The sequence below is a fragment of the Pleurodeles waltl genome, chromosome 7 (genome assembly GCF_031143425.1).
Source record: "Pleurodeles waltl isolate 20211129_DDA chromosome 7, aPleWal1.hap1.20221129, whole genome shotgun sequence".
In the NCBI taxonomy this organism is placed as follows: domain Eukaryota; kingdom Metazoa; phylum Chordata; class Amphibia; order Caudata; family Salamandridae; genus Pleurodeles; species Pleurodeles waltl.
The window spans coordinates 1,227,199,920-1,227,218,366 of record NC_090446.1 but is presented as its reverse complement, the minus strand read 5'-3'; positions in this window follow the sequence as shown (position 1 = coordinate 1,227,218,366).

Here is an 18,447-nt window from a genome sequence, read left to right as displayed (position 1 = left end):
CATACACAGAGGTTAAAAGGCTGACTTATACAATGTCCTACAGTAGTCAGATATGGGATGAGCAGTGCCAGTCTTTTACCTGTGTCTCACTGGAAGTACTGCATGATGAGGTTGTCAATATCTTCTTCCTCTGCCTCCTCTTCCTTACTGTCCACAGGCTCCACAGCTGCCACAAGACCATCATCAGGCCCATCCTCCTTCAGAAAAGGCATCTGGCGTCTCGAAGCCAGGTTGTGCAATTTACAGCATGCCACGATGATCTGGCACACCTTCTTCGGTGAGTAGTATAGGGAGCCACCTGTTAGATGGAGGCACCGGAATCTGGCCTTCAGGAGGCGGAAAGTCCGCTCAATAATACACCTAGTTCGCCCATGTGCCTCATTGTAGCGTTCCTCTACCCTTGTCCTGGCATTCCTCACTGGGGTCAGTAGCCATGAGAGGCTGGGGTAACCAGAGTCACCTGCAAATGTCGATGGATATCTGTTAGACACACACCAACCCTTAGTGACTACCCCATACCCAGACACCTATTCATACTGTGTGAGACCATTGGGCCCACCTATTAGCCATACCCGGTGCCTCTGGAGTTGGCCCATCACATAAGGTATGCTGTTATTCCTCAAAATGTAAGCGTCATGCACAGAGCCAGGACACTTGGCATTCACATGAGAGATGTACTGGTCTGCCAAACACACCATCTGCACATTCATTGAATGGTAGCTTTTTTGATTTCTGTACACCTGTTAATTCCTGCAGGGGGGGACAAATGCCACATGTGTACCATCAATGGCACCAATGATGTTGGGGATATGTCCCAGGGCATAGATGTCAGCTTTCACTGTGGCAAATCCTCCTGCTGCTTGGGGAAAACTATATAGCTGCGCATGTGTTTCAGCAGGACAGATAACACTCTAGTCAACACGTTAGAGAACAGTGGCTGAGACATCCCTGATGCCATGCCCACTGCTGTTTGAAAGGAACCACTTGCCAGGACATGGAGCACTGACAGGACCTGCACTAGAGGGGGGATACCAGTGGGAAGTGGATAGCTGACATCAGCTTTGGCTCCAATTGGGCACACAGTTCTTGGATTGTGGCACGATCAAGTCTGTAGGTGATAATGATGTGTCTGTCTTCGATTGTCGACAGGTCCACCAGGGGTTTGTACACCAGAGGATGACGCCATCTCATCATCTGCCCCAGCGGATGTGCCCTATGGAGGAGAATGGTGAGCAGAGGGTCATATACCACATAGGTTGCAGAAGTGTTTTTGCACTAATGTGAGTAAATCCGTATGTGGTGTTCTCTGTCCGTATTTCTGCCCAAATGTGCTGTGACGCAGTTAGGTGCATTGCCATGTGCCACCCTGAAATGGCGACTGCCTGACCTGTAAGGAGGGACAAGGGGAAATGAGGTAACTGCGCTGGCGTTGTGCAGCGTCGCTGTAGGCGGTCGTAGACTGCCGCACAATTCTGCATAGGTTATCATTGGGCCCTATGGGTTCCAGGAGCCAATGACGATGTACACCAGCGGTGACGGTACGCACTGCCGTGGACGTGACCGCCATTTTCTATCTGCTCACTCACTTGATACCTGACCTTCAACAGGAGAGGACCTACACTGCAAGTGCTGCTGTGACCTGTGTCTGGAAGCGACAATGGCTCGAGTGTCTGGGGAAAGGGCCCCTGCTTTCACTGCGGAGGATTTGGAGAGACTAGTGGATGGGGTCCTCCCCCAGTACACACTACTCTACGGTCCTCCAGACAAACAGGTGAGTACACTGTGAGCATGATGCGTGGGCAATTACTGTATGGAGTGGTGTGGATGGAAGATACATGTGGGGTTGGGGGCTGAGGCCTGCATGAGAGGATGGTGAGTGTATGAGTGTCAGGGCATGGGTGGGAAGTGGTGGGAAATGAGTATGACGAACTGGACGGGGGGAGTAATTTCCTATCATCCTACACCTTTCCTCTAGGTCAGCGCCCACCAGAAGAAGGGTATTTGGCGTGCCATCGCCAAGGAAGAGTGGACCCTGGGGGTCTATCATAGACGGATCACCCACTGCCACAAGAGATTGGAGGACCTGCGCTGCTTGAGGAAGAAGACGGCAGAGGCCCAGATGGGGATGGCCTCCCAACGTGGAAGGGGTGCCCTTTGCACCATTACCCCCCTGATGTTCCGGATCCTGGCGGTGGCATATCCGGAGTTGGATGGGCAGCCACAAGGGGGTGAGTACAGTCTCATTCAGCTGACTCTGTGCGCTTTACGAGGTGTCTGGGTGGGGGATGTGGGCTGTGGGTTCCCCTAGGCCAGGGCGAATTTGGTAGGGTAGGTCCCTTGTTAGGCAGGCTCTGTGGCATTCCAACACCAATAGTGGTAGTGGACATCTACAACTAGTCAGCCTCCTGTGGGTTCCAGGTGTGCAGCAAATGTGGTTAGGCATAGTCCCCCACGGGCAGGTGTTTTTCCTACTAACTGCTAGTGCATGGCCTAGTGCATAGGGCTGCTCCCTGTGTGTTGTATCTGCCAACGGTAGTAGTGTTCCTGGCATTGACCATGTGTCTCCTCTGTCTTTCCCCCATCTTGTTTTGTCACCTGATCCTTGTGTGTATTTGCATCATCCGGCGGAGGAGCAAAGGCACCGGAGACGGAGGGAGCTGCATCCCACATGGCTCAGGAGGGTGAATCTACAGAGTCTGAAGCCACCAGTGGGACAGAGGGCGAGGGGAGCTCCACGACGGGGACAGGAGGGGATACCAGAGACTCCTCCTCTGATGGGAGCTCCCTTGCGGTGGTGGGTACCTCCGTGCCCACTGCAACAACAGGTACAGCCGCCACCTCCCCTACCAGCACTGCCCTCCCAGCAGCCCCTCAGCGTGTTTCCCTTGCCCCGCTCACCCAGGAGGGTGGGCATCTCCTTCGCACCATGCACCTCAGGCCCTGCCCCAGTCAGCTCTGCTGCCCTCAGTGAGGAGGCTATTGACCTCCTGAGATCCCTCACTGTTGGGCAGTCAACCATTCTGAATGCCATCCAAGGTGTAGAGAGGCATTTGCAACAAACAATTGCATACCTGGAGGGCATTCATTGTGGCGTGGTGGCCCAACGGAAAGCATTTCAGGCTATGGCCTCAGCACTGATGGCAGCTATTGTCCCTGTGTCCATCCTCCCCCCTCCAATTTCCACTACTCAGACCCAATCACCTCTACCTCAGCCTATACTAAGCACACCATCAGACCAGCATACACACACATCAACACACAAAAGTCGCTCAGGCAAACATAAGCACCACACATCCCACAGGCACTCACACAAGCACCATACCCATGCAGACACACCAACATCCACTGCCTCCACTGTGTCCCCCTCCTCCACATCCTCCACCTCCTTCCCAGTCTCATCTCCACTCACACCTGCATGCACTACATCCGCAGCCACTACCTCCATCCCCAGCATGCCCATCACTACACACTGCTCACGTGCAATCACCACCCCCACAACCATTCACATGTCCCCTGTGTCCTCTCCCAGTGTGTCTGTGAGGCCTCCCAAAGTCCACAAATGCCGGCATACACCCACTCAACAGCCATCCACCTCACAACAGCCTCCAGCCCATGCACCTTCACCCAAACTCAGCAGGCGTACACCTCCTACAACCACTACCTCTTCCTCCACTGCCTCCATCACCAGCACGCCCATCACTACACACCGCTCACGTGCAATCACCACCACACAATCATTCATATGTCCCCTGTGTCCTCTCCCAGTGTGTCTGTGAGCCCACCTCCCAAAGCACACAAACGCCGGCACACACCCACTCAACAGCCATCCACCTCACAACAGCCTCCAGCCCATGCACCTTCACCCAAACTCAGCAGATGTACACCTCCTACAACCACTACCTCTTCCTCCACTCCCAAACCCCCTCCATCTTCCCGTCCCAGTGTGTCTAAAAAAACGTTTCCTGGCTAACATTGAACTCTTCCCTACAACCCGTCCTTCCCCTAGGGCCAGGATGTCTAGAGCCCAGACCAACACCTCAGCCACCAAATCGTCGTCCACTGTGGTCCCTGCAAGTCCGGGAGGATTGAAGGGGGCACCCATCAGGGCTGCCAGTGTGCCACCTACTGAAGCTAAGGACCACCCGATTCTGCCACCTGCCAAGGAAAAGAAGGGGCCAGCATGCAGAAGGGAAAAGTCGCACCACCCACCCAGCAAGGCCTCATCCAAAACCAAAGAGGACAGTGCTAAGGTCCCAGCAGCGACTTCCAAGGTGGGGAAGGGACACAAAAGCAAAGGAAAGTCACCACAGGGCACAGAGCCTCCTGGTGAGGGACTGGTGACCCCATTTCTCATGACAGGCCAGCAACCTGTGCCACGGTGAGCACCGCCGCAACGACCACCACCTGCACCACCACCTGCACGGCAGCTGCCACAACTACAGTCACCAGCATCATCCCCCGTGGGCAGCCGTCCGAGGCTGCTGGAGATGGCCTGGTGTCTTCCTCCACTACTACAGACACCTGCACCATGAACAGTACCGCCTGCATCTCCACCGCAGACACCGCCGCAGCCACTGCCACCTGCCCCAACACGTGCCCAGCCAGTGTCACTACAGTGGACATCAGCAGCATCCCCAGTGGGCAGCCGTCTGAGGCCACACCCCAGGTGCAGCATCACTGGGCACCAAGCCCCCTCCAGAACCAGTGGAGAAAAGCATCCACTAACCCAGACCTTGGCAGGATGAAGCACTCTGGGCACCAAGCCCCCTCCAGAACCAGTGGAGAAAAACATCCACTAACACAGTCTTTGGCAGGATGAAGCACTCTGGGCACCAAGCCCCCTCCAGAACCAGTAACACAGTCCTTGGCAGGATGAAGCACTCTGGGCACCAAGCCCCCTCCAGAACCAGTGGAGAAAAGCATCCACTAACCCAGTCCTTGGCAGGATGAAGCACTCTGGGCACCAAGCCCCCTCCAGAACCAGTGGAGAAAAACATCCACTAACATCGTCCTTGGCAGGATGAAGCACTCTGGGCACCAAGCCCCCTCCTGAACCAGTACCACAGTCCTTGGAAGGATGAAGCACTCTGGGCACCAAGGCCCCTCCAGAACCAGTGGAGAAAAACATCCACTAACACAGTCCTTGGCAGGATGAAGCAGTCTGGGCACCAAGCCCCCTCCAGAACCAGTGGAGAAAAGCATCCACTAACCCAGTCCTTGGCAGGATGAAGCACTCTGGGCACCAAGCCCCCTCCAGAACCTGTGGAACATGTCCCTGACTTGAGAGACTGTGGCTTTGCACTCCCCAGGACCAGGCAGTGTTCTCTCCCTTTTGAGGCAGGTGTCATGTGTGGACTTCGCCCATGCTTTTTCGGACCACTGGTCCAATGACATTTTATGGGACAGTGTACGGACTTGGGTACTTGCTGTAAATATTTGTGTATACTGGTTATTTTCTGTTCTATCTGATTGTTCGAATATTACACTAGTTAAACTCATTTTGTTTGGTCCTGGTGTTCTTCCAGGGGGTGACGGGGTGTATCTGTGATGTGATTGTATATGTGTGTGTGTTGTTGTGGGTGTGGGGTGGAGAGTGGGGGTGTTGCGTGCGTGTGTCACTCTCTTTTCCCTCCTCCCCTCCCCTGTGTGCTAGGTGCAGTACTAACCATGATCATCACCGCCATCCTCCGTAGTCCTGGTAGATGAGAAGATACACCAACATTGGTAACACCTGTAGTTCGGGCTCCATGGCGTCCAAAGACTGTTTCCGCTATGCTTTTGATGGTGTTGGTACCGCCCCAGAAAAGCTGGTGGATTTGTGCCTTGTAATAGTGTGGGCGGTATATTTTGTTTTCCCTGGCTGTTGGCGGTTATCATTGCGGTGTTTATTTCTACCACCGTGGCGGTCGGTGTGTTAAAGTGGCTTTCTGTGTTGGAGGTTTCCGCTATGGTCGTAATTCTATTTTTTTTTACCGCCGGCCTGTTAGCGGTATTACCGCCGCTTTATCACTGACCGCCAGGGTTGTATTGAGGGCCATAGTGTACTCTCGTTACTTGCTATATCTTTGAGAAAACACCACACCCAAGCCTTTCCCACTGGCATCAGACATAAGAATGTTTTCATTAGGTGGGTCAAAGCCTTGGAGAGGTTGTCTATTGTAAATATCTTGCTTGATGTTATTGAAGTCTTCTTATAATTCCTTATTCCAGTCAAACATAACCATTTTTTAATAGTTGTCTCAACTAGAATGTTTTTGTGGCAAAATCCCTTACAAACTTTGAATAAAATGTTGTCAGCCTCTGGAATGATCAAATGCCACCCCCTGAAACTGGCACGGGAACATCTATGATTGTTTCTATCAACTGTGCCTTAGGTAGAATTCCATCATAACTTATTTAATGCCACAAGAAGTGACCACTAGTTTGCATTTACTCATTTCAGCTGTTAAAGCATTGTCTCTTAATATCCTCAATACTTCCAATAATTTGCTATCATGTTATTGTCTTTTCTTCCCCATTATCAATATATCATCCTGGAAAAACGTAACACTGGAAATGTCCTTAAACAAGTTATACATGAGCCTCTGAAATATTGGTGCAGCCAAGGCTAGGCCGCACAGCATCCTTCTAAAGTGGAAACACCCATAAGGTGTGATGAAGGAAGTCAAAGATTTGCTATTAGGATGCAATTGTATCTGGTGGTAAGCCTTAGATAAATCCAGGGTAGAAAACCAGTTAGTACCTTTCGTCATGGCCTGCATCTCACTGATTTTAGGTAAGGGAAATTTGTCAATATGAATGTTCAGGTTCAGATCCCTCAAGTCTACACAAAGCCTTAATTGACCATTCAATTTTCTGGCCACTACTGAAGGAGATAGCCATTCATTGGATTGTATGTTCTCAATCACACCAGCACTCACTAATTTATCCACATTTGTCTTACCTTTTCACCTATTCTAAATGGCATGTTTCTCACCTTGTGAATCACTGGGTTATTGTTTTTCTTTAAAGTTATTTCATGTTGAAAGTCTTTCAAACACCCTGTATCATTGGAAAAGACTTCTGGAAACTCTGACCTCACCAAATGGTTAAATCAATTCCCTGTAACTCAAACTTGACCAGGATTCTTGGGATCTAACAATGTGCCCAATTTGCCTTGATCTCTCCACTCATGAACAGAGGGTCCCTTCTACACCACATTTAATGTATATTCAGACATCCTACCTTTACATTCACACTCAAGTTTGCAGTACCCTATTATCCTTATGTGATCCCCTGTGAAACTTACAGGATGTACATCCCATGGTTCAAGAATGTCACCTATGTAATTCTTACATTCTTCCTCCCACTCTTTTGGATTCACTGTAGTGTAAGGCGACCCAGAGTCTGCCACTATATTACTGTTTCTCCTCCAATTATTATTTGATACATTGGTTTTCTTTTTACACCATCTTCCAAACCCAGCACATCATACTCTATCCATAATATGCATTTCTCACTACCTTCCAGTTCTGAGGATTATGAATTGTCAATGCATTTAATTATGGAAGATGTTTTTTTTCCCTCTGACACACTTTAGTAGAGTGACCTATAGTACCACAATTTGAACATTGTTGTCTCCATGCTGGACACTTCTTATCATTAGCTAAATGTCCTTTACTTCTGCACCAGTAGCATTCTCTCTCACTACTTTAAGACTTCTATTGATCACTCTTTCTATTTTTTTGTTGTTCCTTAAAAGAACTCCTAAACATGCTGATCATTATTTCTCATAACAATTAGATCCCTTATTAATTCTTCATGTACACTTCTGAATCAGCAAGGTATAGTTAGTTTCTTTAGTTCTGCTACAAAGTCATCTATTGATTCAATTATTCCTTGGCAGCATTGTAAAACTGTAAATCTGTCTACAGACACACAGACTGTAGGCAAAAAGTAACTGTCTAGATCTTCCAAAGCATGTTTTAAAACATCTGCATCCCTAGCCCTAGGTTTTTTTATTTGATCATACATTTTTAGGCCCTCCCGCCCCAATGTGTGTAACAACATTTTCTTTTTTTTTTCTAGGTGACAGTTCTTCTTCGTTGGTCTCTTCAAGAGTACTTATATAATCCAAGAAATAAACTTTCCATTCAAAACATTTCATAAGTGACTCCTCAGGACATACTAAGAATGGTTGCAGAGGTGGCATTTGGAAACATGTGAATATATGACAATTCACCATACCCACTACTGTAATATATCTGTATCTTCTATATATTGTTTAATTACAAACATAAGTTGCATGTAAGCAGTATATTTATGTCTAGTAATTACTGTTTTAATAGTTTAAAAATATTTGTGAGTCATCAACCTGAACTTCCTGGTGAGTGGAACACCGTCTACACCATCAATGTGACCACTCTGCAAAGATATGTTGTGGTGTACTAATCACCGTTTCAATCATAAAAACATGACCACTACATTAAGAATAGATGAGTGGATCACTCTTTCTGGGACTGCACTAGTCAGGTGTGTGGATCACTTGTAAAAATGAACACTTGCTCAATTAAATATAGCATTCCACTTTTCGTGACCGCATTTACAAGGTGTACGGATCACAATAAAAAGTGTAAATACTGTCAGGCTTAAATGTAAGTGCGCCGCTGGAGAGTGGATCACCGTTCACACTAGGGACCTCATTTTGAGTTTGGCGGATGGGAAAGCACGTCCGTCAACTCCTGACAAGGTGGCCACTGCCTTCGCGGTGACCACCCCGCCCGACCTATTAGGAGTTTCCTGCTAGGCCAACAGGCAGAAACATCAGTTTCCACTTGCTTGCTTAGCAGGAAACAGACTACAACATTGTCTCTGGCTTGTAATCGAGCCAGCAGCAATGCTGTAGCCCACAGGCTACACCAGCACCCTTGGGATGTTCACTGTTTGCAACGGTGCTGGGCAGGGGGACCCCTGTCCTGCCCATGCCAAGTGCATGGGCAGGGCAAGGGACTGCCGGGCCCCCTCCACCTATTCTCTGCCAGATTTTTCCTGGCTTTCCTGGCCAATTACAATCTCTAACACTGCCAGGCCATCGGTATCATGGATCCCGGCGGTTCTGGTGTAACCATGGCGGTCTAACCGCTAGGGTCTTTATGTGGTGGTCCAACCACCACAGCAGCGGCGGTCCTAACTGCCACTGCAAGATCGGCCGTCCAAAGACCACCAGCCTCATAATAAGGCCCCAAGGTGTCCACTGTTTTACAAGCTCCTCCAAGATGGAGTCATGTAACATATGTCGTTCTGACATTGACCAGTGACGTGTACAGTAGCACACCAGTAGCTCGAGCACCACAATTGTGTGGGTGGAGTCACCGTTAATGCTATCTCGAGGCAATTACAGCCAGAATGTAAATGTTCAAATCAGCGTGTGCCACACATAATTACCACCGCTGCTTAAATTGTCTAATTAGATTAATCCTAGTGGGCTTTGAATGGACTTGTTTACTCTTGCAGCACCTTCTACCGTTATGAGACTTTATGAGGTATTCAGTTCCTTATACCTGTTGCCGTTGTCAAAAATTTTCAGTACCTCATACTCTCAAATGCATGGTGTATGCCGTGGCCAGGCCAGCGCCACGTGTAATGAAAACGCTTCACTTGTTTGATTCACCTCTTTATTCAGCCCCAACCATAACAGCGACAACAGCTTCCCTGGGTCTTATCTTTCTCACAGTATAGCCGCTAACTGCCTTCCATGAAATTCACATACATATAAATTCCATTCCATGATTAAGTTTTATGATCAGGGCACACGGCGAGTAAGGTAGGTTTAATACAAATACGACACTTAGGCACTGAACATGAAACTTCTGATTGTTACCAAACCAAATGTAGCCTATGGGAGAGGTTTTAATAGTAGGACATGTAAAACTGAAAAGTAAATGTCTAACTTGTTAAATACATTGTACCCTGCCCTATGGGTAGTTTAGGGCCTACCGTGGGGTGACATATATGTATTAAAAAGGAAGGACTAGTCCTGGTGAAAATATTTGTTTTTCCAGGATGAAATGGCAGTTTAAAACTGTACCCAGGCTGCAATGGCAGACCTGACTCATTTTTAAAGAAGCTACCTAAGTGGGTAGCACGATAAGTGCTGTAGACCCACTAGTAGTGTTTGATATACAGGCCCTGGGTACATGTAGTACCACATTACTATGTGTGCCAATTAGGTATAAGCCAGCTTTACCCTGTATAGTGGACTGAGTACAAGCACTTAAGCAATGGCTAGCAGTGGTAAACAGCACCTAGTTTTAAGGTCAATTAAGTCAAATTCATCAGAATAGGAGTGAAGGCCAAATGTCTGAGGGAAAACCGCACTAAGGATGTCAAGTCTAACAACATCCATGTTTAAATTGTTATCAAGGTGTTTGACAGAAGGGTAATGCCGTCCAAGGATAATCCTTCAAGTAGATTTGGGTATCATTGGCATACAGGTAAAAGAGGATTGCAGAGTCCCTAAGGGTCTCACAAAGAGGCTCAACATAAAATTTGAAACTGGTTGGAGGAAGTATGGGGCCAAGGGTGACCCCTTGGTTTAGGCTGACTTGGCTTGTGACAGCACTCTCAATTTTTTCTCCTTGAGGGTCGTTTATCATTTTGGAGGTAAATCTGTCAAGGATTCCACAGTCACTCTACATTTGATTCTTCAGGGTGTTTATCAGAGGATGGTGGTTAACTGTGTCAAATGTAGTCAAGAAATCTAGGATAACAAGACGACACGATTGCCACTGTGTACTATATATCGTCTACTCAGGAGTAACACAGTATCAACCCACCATAGGTATTGTTAAGCAGTTGTCAGAAGATCGATTAGAAAAATATTGACTGTCTAAAATATCAAGACCTAACCACTGAGAGCCAAACTATGCGATAAGAAGAGGAAATATGGGGAATTATATATTTACTATTCTCAAATCCACATCTATGTAACTTGATTTTCTTAATTATAGTTGGGATCACGCTTGCATAGGAAAAACATTTTTTGGATTGGTTATAACTTTTGGTATTGTTTAACGAAACTCACCAAATATTTCAAAAGAAAAGTCTCTTTCACCTCGGCTCTCTCGTGGAAAGTTTCTGGGTTATCCATTTTGCAGGGGCCAGTAAAAAAGGAGGAGAATCCCAAAGCATGTTTTTTTCCATTCATTTTTCTGTAGGAAAATTAGACATAGCTAGAGCCAAAAAAAGCTAAATGGAATTACAACAAATTTGTCAAAAAGCAATATCTTGATCCAGAAAGGGTCCTTTTTGTGATTTGGTGTAGTGTCACTCAGCAGTTTTTGAGATTTTAGGGTTAAAAAATATAGATATTTCACAATGCAGAGGATCAGCAGAGCTGACAGGTCTAGAGATAAGATCTGATTGGTTGCCACCGTATTAACAAAGATGTGATAGCAGCCTTCTTAGAACTCTGGGACTGAATCCTCTGTCCTGAAAAAAAGTTTTAGAAAAATAAGGGTGACTCTGTCCCCTTAGACCTGGTTGAGGGGTCTCAAATGGGATCCCCCTCGGGCCAAAATGTTTTTATAAAAATGTTACCACAGATTCCTGGAGGATCTGCGGATTTCCAGTATTTATTTATAAAAACTCCACATCTCCCTCTCTAAGCTATTTCCAGGCCCCATCTCGAGGGCCAATTTCCATACCTAGAAGTTGAGTTAAAATTTAGAACAAGAGGAGCATGCAGCCCCTCTCCCCAAGCATCACTGAGGCCCAGCGACCCCATTCCCTGGGGCCATGCATTACACTGAGGAGAGGTGTTCATGCAGCCAGCTGGGTCATGATGTCCCGGGACCCCTTACCCTGGGACCTTGTCTTTTTCCTGCCCATGAGAGCACAGGCAGGAAAGTCTTCTGTGCTCCCTCTCCAAGCTGCAGCTCTCTGCTATACAGCTAGTGTGCAGGGCCCCTTTGCAGTTGTGTTTAGGGCTGCATTTTGTGACCCATAAAATGTTTAAAGTAATATTCAAAGGCACGTTGATGTGTTTTTAAACATTTTATTATAAAAATATTGTGACAACCACTTTTATTGAACCATGCAATGTGTGAATTGATGAAATATACATTTGCTTATAAATGTTTTTTTTTTTACAAAGACAGTTGCTGCTTTATATATGATGTTTTGCTGACCCCTTGATAAAGCCAATACCCAATTTTTATATTTTGGTGTTCACACCCTTTAATAAAGTCAGGCTTTGCTTAAAATAACACCCATTATTTTGTAACATCACATACTAAGCCTGTGAGGGTTGGGTGCCAACAAGAAGTTGGCTGCAGACCCTGGCCAAAGGCCAGGTCTTGCGGCCAGCCACATGCTGTACAAACCCAAAGGATGTGGGGGAGCTCAGGAGGCGACGTTTGGGGATCAGGGACTCACTCTAGCATGACCTAGCTGGTCTCCTGGAGATCCATGCAGCTCCATTTGTATAGGTTCAGCTGGGCAGTTGAAGGGAGGCCTCCAGAGCTTGTTGTGTCCCTGTAGCTCAGACAGGAGGTCAGCCAACTAAAATGCAGATCTTGCATTGCTGAACATTGCTGGCTGTCACAGTAGCCCAGAGCCGGGTTCACCGAAGCTTCATGTTAGTGGTTGTCATGGGTGACAGAGAAACAGACCCATTTACGAGGAGCCCAAAACTTCAGGATTTTGAATTTTCTTGAACAGGAGTGATCTTTGATGCCAGCCAAAGATCAAGGACCTGGGAAGCAACTCTTGGGAATCAGGGGCTCCTTTTAGCAGAGACCAAGAGGGCTCAAGCTTATCCATATGCATGTCCAGGAAGCTCCAGTTGTCGTATGTCAGTTGGCTAATTGCAGAAAGGTTCTGTACCTTGTTGTGTCTCTGTAGCTCAGGCAGAAGGTCAGCCAACTGACCCTTGGAGTAACTAAAGTAATCTAGGATGAAGGGAACAGGTTCAGATTTTCTTCTCAGAAAGCAGGGTAGACCTCAAGCAGCCAGAAAACTTACAGAGGGTGGAAAAAGTCCTTCCTAAGATGCAGGACAGTCCTCATGTAGCAGCGGGGCAGACCTCTTGGTTGCAAGGTAGTCCTCTAGCAGCAGAGCAGTCCTCTGGTAGCAACATGGCAGTCCTTTAGGGAGTAGAGCAGGCCTCAAGCAGTTTTCTGAAGAAGACAGCAGTCCTTCCATTGTAATAAGTGGCAGACCCAGGAGTGTACTGAATAATTTGTCTGAAGGTCTAATATTAACAATCGGTGCCAACTGTTGAAGTAGGGGAATTTTCTGCACTACTCCCAAACCTGGCTCTGAAAAGTTATTTTCTTTCTCTGCAAGGCTCCTAGAAGTCTGGGGGAGAGGGCAAAAGGCTGGTAGCAGGTTCCTTGGGGTGTGCTGGAGGCAAGTGAGGTGGGGAACTGCTTTACTCGCAGTGATCTTGACAGGATCGCCCATCCTGCCCGCACCTAGTGACCTTTGTCTCAATGTTTGGTAGGAATACACAACCCAAAAAAGTGGAGCCATTCACAGTCATGTGACCCAGGACACTGGCATCAGGCACCAAATGGTTAGGACAAGAAAATGCCAACATTCTAGAAGTGTCATTTTCACATTTGTGACCTAAATCCAACTTTATCATTGAAGTAGATTTAAAGTCCAATTTTGATATCTTTATCTGCAGCCAAAAAGTTAATAATTCTCAAACACAATAAAGTAACCTAATGTTCTCCAATGGGAGAGGTAGAATTTGAAATCTGAAAAACAAATTTAGGAGGTTTTCACTAGGGGTGTGCGGGGTGCTCCGCTCCACTGGCAGAGCTAACGGAGTTTTTGTAACTCCATGCTCTGCTTGGAGCACAGAGTTGTCCAAAAAGTTGTCCTTAACTGGGCTGCAGCATGCACCGGAGCAGAGGAGGGAGGTAGCCGCTGGAGAGGACGACTCCCCCAGGTAAGTCCTCTACTCCTCTTCTCTTTTTTGGTCATTGTTTGTGCACACTAGTGTTCAAACAAGGACTGAAATGTCAGCTTTCACTGCCTACCGCCCTGGCCTGAAATTAGGCTAGGGCAGTAGGCAGTGAAAGCTGTTGTTTAAGGCCTCTTGTGTACTGGCCTGGCCCATGTGCAGTGCACATGGGGCAGGTCGGTGTACAACACGCCTGGCAGCTTTCGCTGCCTACGGCCCTGGCCTGAATTTAGGCCAGGGCTGTAGACAGTGAAGGCTTCAGTTTCATGCCTCTTGTGCAGTGGCCTGTCCTGGCCCTCTCCCGAATGCACCCAATGTCAGAAGCATAAAGCAAGGTTGGGCCTGGCCGACCAGGCCCGACCTTGCTTAGCGCTTCTGAGATCAGGTGCATTCAGGACTCCAAGGGTCACGGAACTCCGCCTCAGTGGAATTCCACTGAGTATTTTTTTAACAGCGCAGAATTCTGCAGAGTCAGACTTTGTGGACTCCGCCCAGGCCTAATAATGATGTAAAACATAGGACCACATGTCCTATTTTTTAAACAAAATGCACTGTGACGAATGGGCCTTTAAGGCCTACCACAGGGGATAAATATAAATTAAAAAGAAAGGTTTAGGCCTGTTTCGTCAGGTTGAATTGGCAGTTGAAAACTGCAATGGCTAGCCTATGAAATGATTTAAAGGGCTACTCTGGGGGTAGCGCAATGAGCGTTACTGCACACTAGTAGTATTTAATTTACAGGCCCAGGGTACATGCAGTATAATTTACTAGGGACTTATAAGTAAATTAAATGTGCCAATCAGGTGTATACCAATTTTACCATGTTTAAGGTAGAGAGCACATGCACTTTAACACTGGCCAGAAGTGGCATAGTGCACAGAGATCTAATGCCAATAAAATTACTTTTAAAAACAGAAGGTATGAAGGCACAAAGAGTGAGAGAAGACCACGCCAAAGATGTCAGGACTAACAGATGCTCACCTAGCAGCTCGACAGGTGTCCAGGACAAGTACTCAAAGCACTAGTATAGTAGTAGGAGTGTCTGCACTGGTGGAATGGGCCTGCAAAGCTACTTCTCAGTCAGTGAGTAGCAGATCATGATGCTAAATATAAATCATCAAGAAAAGGTTCTCTTTAGCACAGCCTTTTTTCTTTTTTCACTGCTGTGAATCCGATAAAGAGCTGATCATCTACCCAGAGTTCTTTAGTACTGTCTATGTAAAAAGACAAAGGGCCTGCTTTATATTTTGGAGGTTGGGTCATTGTTACACCGGGGAGATAGATTAAATACCTCAGTCACAGTGGTCCAAGTCCCAACTGCTGAATTTTTAAATTGCTGCCAAGCTGACAGTAATTTATATAGCACTGGTAGGAACTGCCGTTATTGTGGTTCCTGTCAATGCATATTGCTGTTTGATGCAGGGTTGCGTCAACATGACCCAATCCTACACCAAACAGTTTTATTTTTTTGTTATGTAAAAGAAAATCCGAAAATGTGATTTTCTTTTTCAAGATAAAAAAATAAATTAATGCTCCTCTTGCCACTGGAGTTATCTTTCATGACAGGAGGAGCAATATTTACATTTTACAGTCCCTCACCAACAGAGTTTGCCTTGTGGCGATAGACATTAAAGAATGGCTAGATGTCCTCCCATCTAAAATGGGTTTGTAGACACTTGGGCATTTCTCCAATGGCTCTTATTCCTCAGATGGAGTCGTCTTCACTGTGGACAAACTGATGGTCTGCCTGTAATTAAATTGGGCAGGTGGACCACTATGTTGGCGGGGAGGGAACTATGTCGCTACCACAACTGCTTCCCTTCCCTCTAAAGTATCATCGGATCCAGAGTCTTTTTCAGGTCTAGGCAGTGGAGCTTTTTCTCAGTCTTGAAAGGATGGAGTGGAGCGCAACATGTCAGAAACATAATGGTTTGCCCAGTGTGGAAAGGAGACACCACCTTCAGAAGGAAGAAGGAATGAGTCAGAAAATTAGAATTAGAAAAGTAGAATTGGCCACTCCACAACAACAGAAGCCAACACTGGCGAGATAGAAAAACTCACACATTGACACATATACACACACTGTACACACCCACCAACAACACTATAAAACACCCCCTCACGCAACCCACAATTCTTTGCAAACCCGAAAATCTAGCTACACCTTGCCAGCCCAAACATCTCTAGAACTACACACATAAACCACAGCCACCTATACACCCGTCACGCCTCAACACACACACTACACCCACTACACAATAGGAATGTCCCCACAAAACAACCCCCATTTCATTGATGAGAATTTGTGGGTGATAGTGGAAAGGTCAGGGTAGAGCCACATCTTTTCAGTGCACAGGTCCAGCAGATATCCATTGTCAGGAAGATGGAGCTATGACAGAGGATTGTGGACAAGGTGAGCTCTGTTGGAACCTATCCATGCACAAGGGAGGACATTCGCAAGAGGTGGAAGACCTACGGGGGAAGGTGCTTGCAGTGGCCTCCAGACACCACGTTGCTATCATGACGACTGGCAGTGGATCCCCACCTCCTCCCCCACAGTTGACAGCATGGGAGGAGAAAGTCTTGGCTATTCTGCATCCAGAGGACCTCACTGGAATCACTAGAGGGATGGACACTGATAAGTCACCATAACTACCCCACCACCACCTGCTGCATGGCATATCACCCCCTCACCATGACTTCTTTCACCCTACTCCATCCCATTCAGAGAACAACTCCCAATACCACCCTCAACTGTGTACCCCTGCATGTCCTACCCACTGCAAGCACACCCATCCCAGCTCTGCATGCACACACAACATAACACATGGGCAGCATGTAGCCCTACCAATCCCACAATACATCACCATACACTAACCAAAGGTGGAAGGACAACACCCATCCCATAGGGAAAGTCAGAAATGTTGGATTTGTAACTGACAATGACTGAAACAAATCATTACATGTCAACAGGTACCCCAGCCAATGTAAGCGGTGAAGATGTGCAAGGGCAACCCTGTCCTCTGCCAGGAGAAACACTCAGTGATGATGCCAACTCTGGAAATCTCAATCTGGAAGATCTCCCTGGCCCATCTGGGACCAATGGTCAGTCGGATACCACAGCCAACACCCAGTCCACCACTATGCCCCCATCTGACTCCAGTACCACATTAGACAACTAATGTCCCCAAACCTCAGTCCCTAGGCCACGTCGATCAACAGTGTGTCCACCTGTACAGGGACCCGAGTCGACACCACACAGGCAAGATGATGAAGGTCCTGGTGTTAGTGGGAGTTGGCACACAGTTCAGGGGACACAGGCACAGTGGGGTAGGGCCAGGGGGAGGTTAGCTGTGTGCCAAGGGGAGGCCCAACCCAGGGAACCAACTGCCCAGGAGATACTCATATATGTCCTGGGGGAGTAACAGAAGTCCCAGGACAGGATGTGCCAGGTGATTACCATCTTGCAGGAGAACCAGTGGCTGCAGGGGGAACACCACCAGGAGATCATGCAGCAGTTGCAGGCCTTCAACGCCAGCATGGCCTCCATTGCAGGGGTGCTGGGTGACATGGCCAACATAATGTGTGAGTACAAACACCCCAGTGGGCTCCTTCCACTAGCCAATGTACTCATCAGCCTTTAACATCTGCTGGAACTAGTGGACAGGAGGACCTGATACAAGACTCACAGGCAACCAGCACCCGTCTCTCTGCAGCAGAAGAACCACCCTGCAAACATTACCTGCGACCCTGACAGACACAAGGGACTAAAACCTAGACCCAAACGACAGCCAGGAAATGAGCCCCTCCTGAATGTCTCCCTTGTGTGCCACTGAGGCACCTTGTTCACTTTGGACTGCCATTGCTCTTTTCCTATGGCCCCATAGATTCTGGAGCTGTGCAACAAACCAACTGGGCCACTAAAATTAAGATTTCGTCCTCTATCACCCCACTCCATTGCACTATCCCTTCCTTATTGTCACTGCAATAAACACCCTTGAACACAACATAACTTTCTGTGCTTTATTTACTACAATATGCAGTGTTTTGACCTGCACAATACTGTGCAAATGTCCTGTAAAGTGTGAATCCATCCACCAAATGTGTGAAAGCAGTCTGTAGTCATCAAATTAGTTTGCATTTGTGACCACACTAACATCTGCAAAAAGGGAAACCATCAGTGACAGTCTATTGAGAAGTAAAGGTAGTAGAGCAACATGAGCCCCTGTAACATAATAGCCTACATTCAGCTGGTCACCTCTACTCAGCAATTTGGACATCAAGGCCCATATTTATACTTTTTGACGCAAAACTGCGCTAACGCAGTTTTGCACCAAAAAAATTAGCGCCGGCTAACGCCATTCTGAAGCACCATGCGGGCGCCGTATTTATTGAATGGCGTTAGCCGGCGTTAGCCGACCGGCGCTGCCTGTTGTGCGTGAAAAAAAAACACGTACACCAGGCAGCGCCGGCGTAAGGAAAAATGGCGTTTCGGC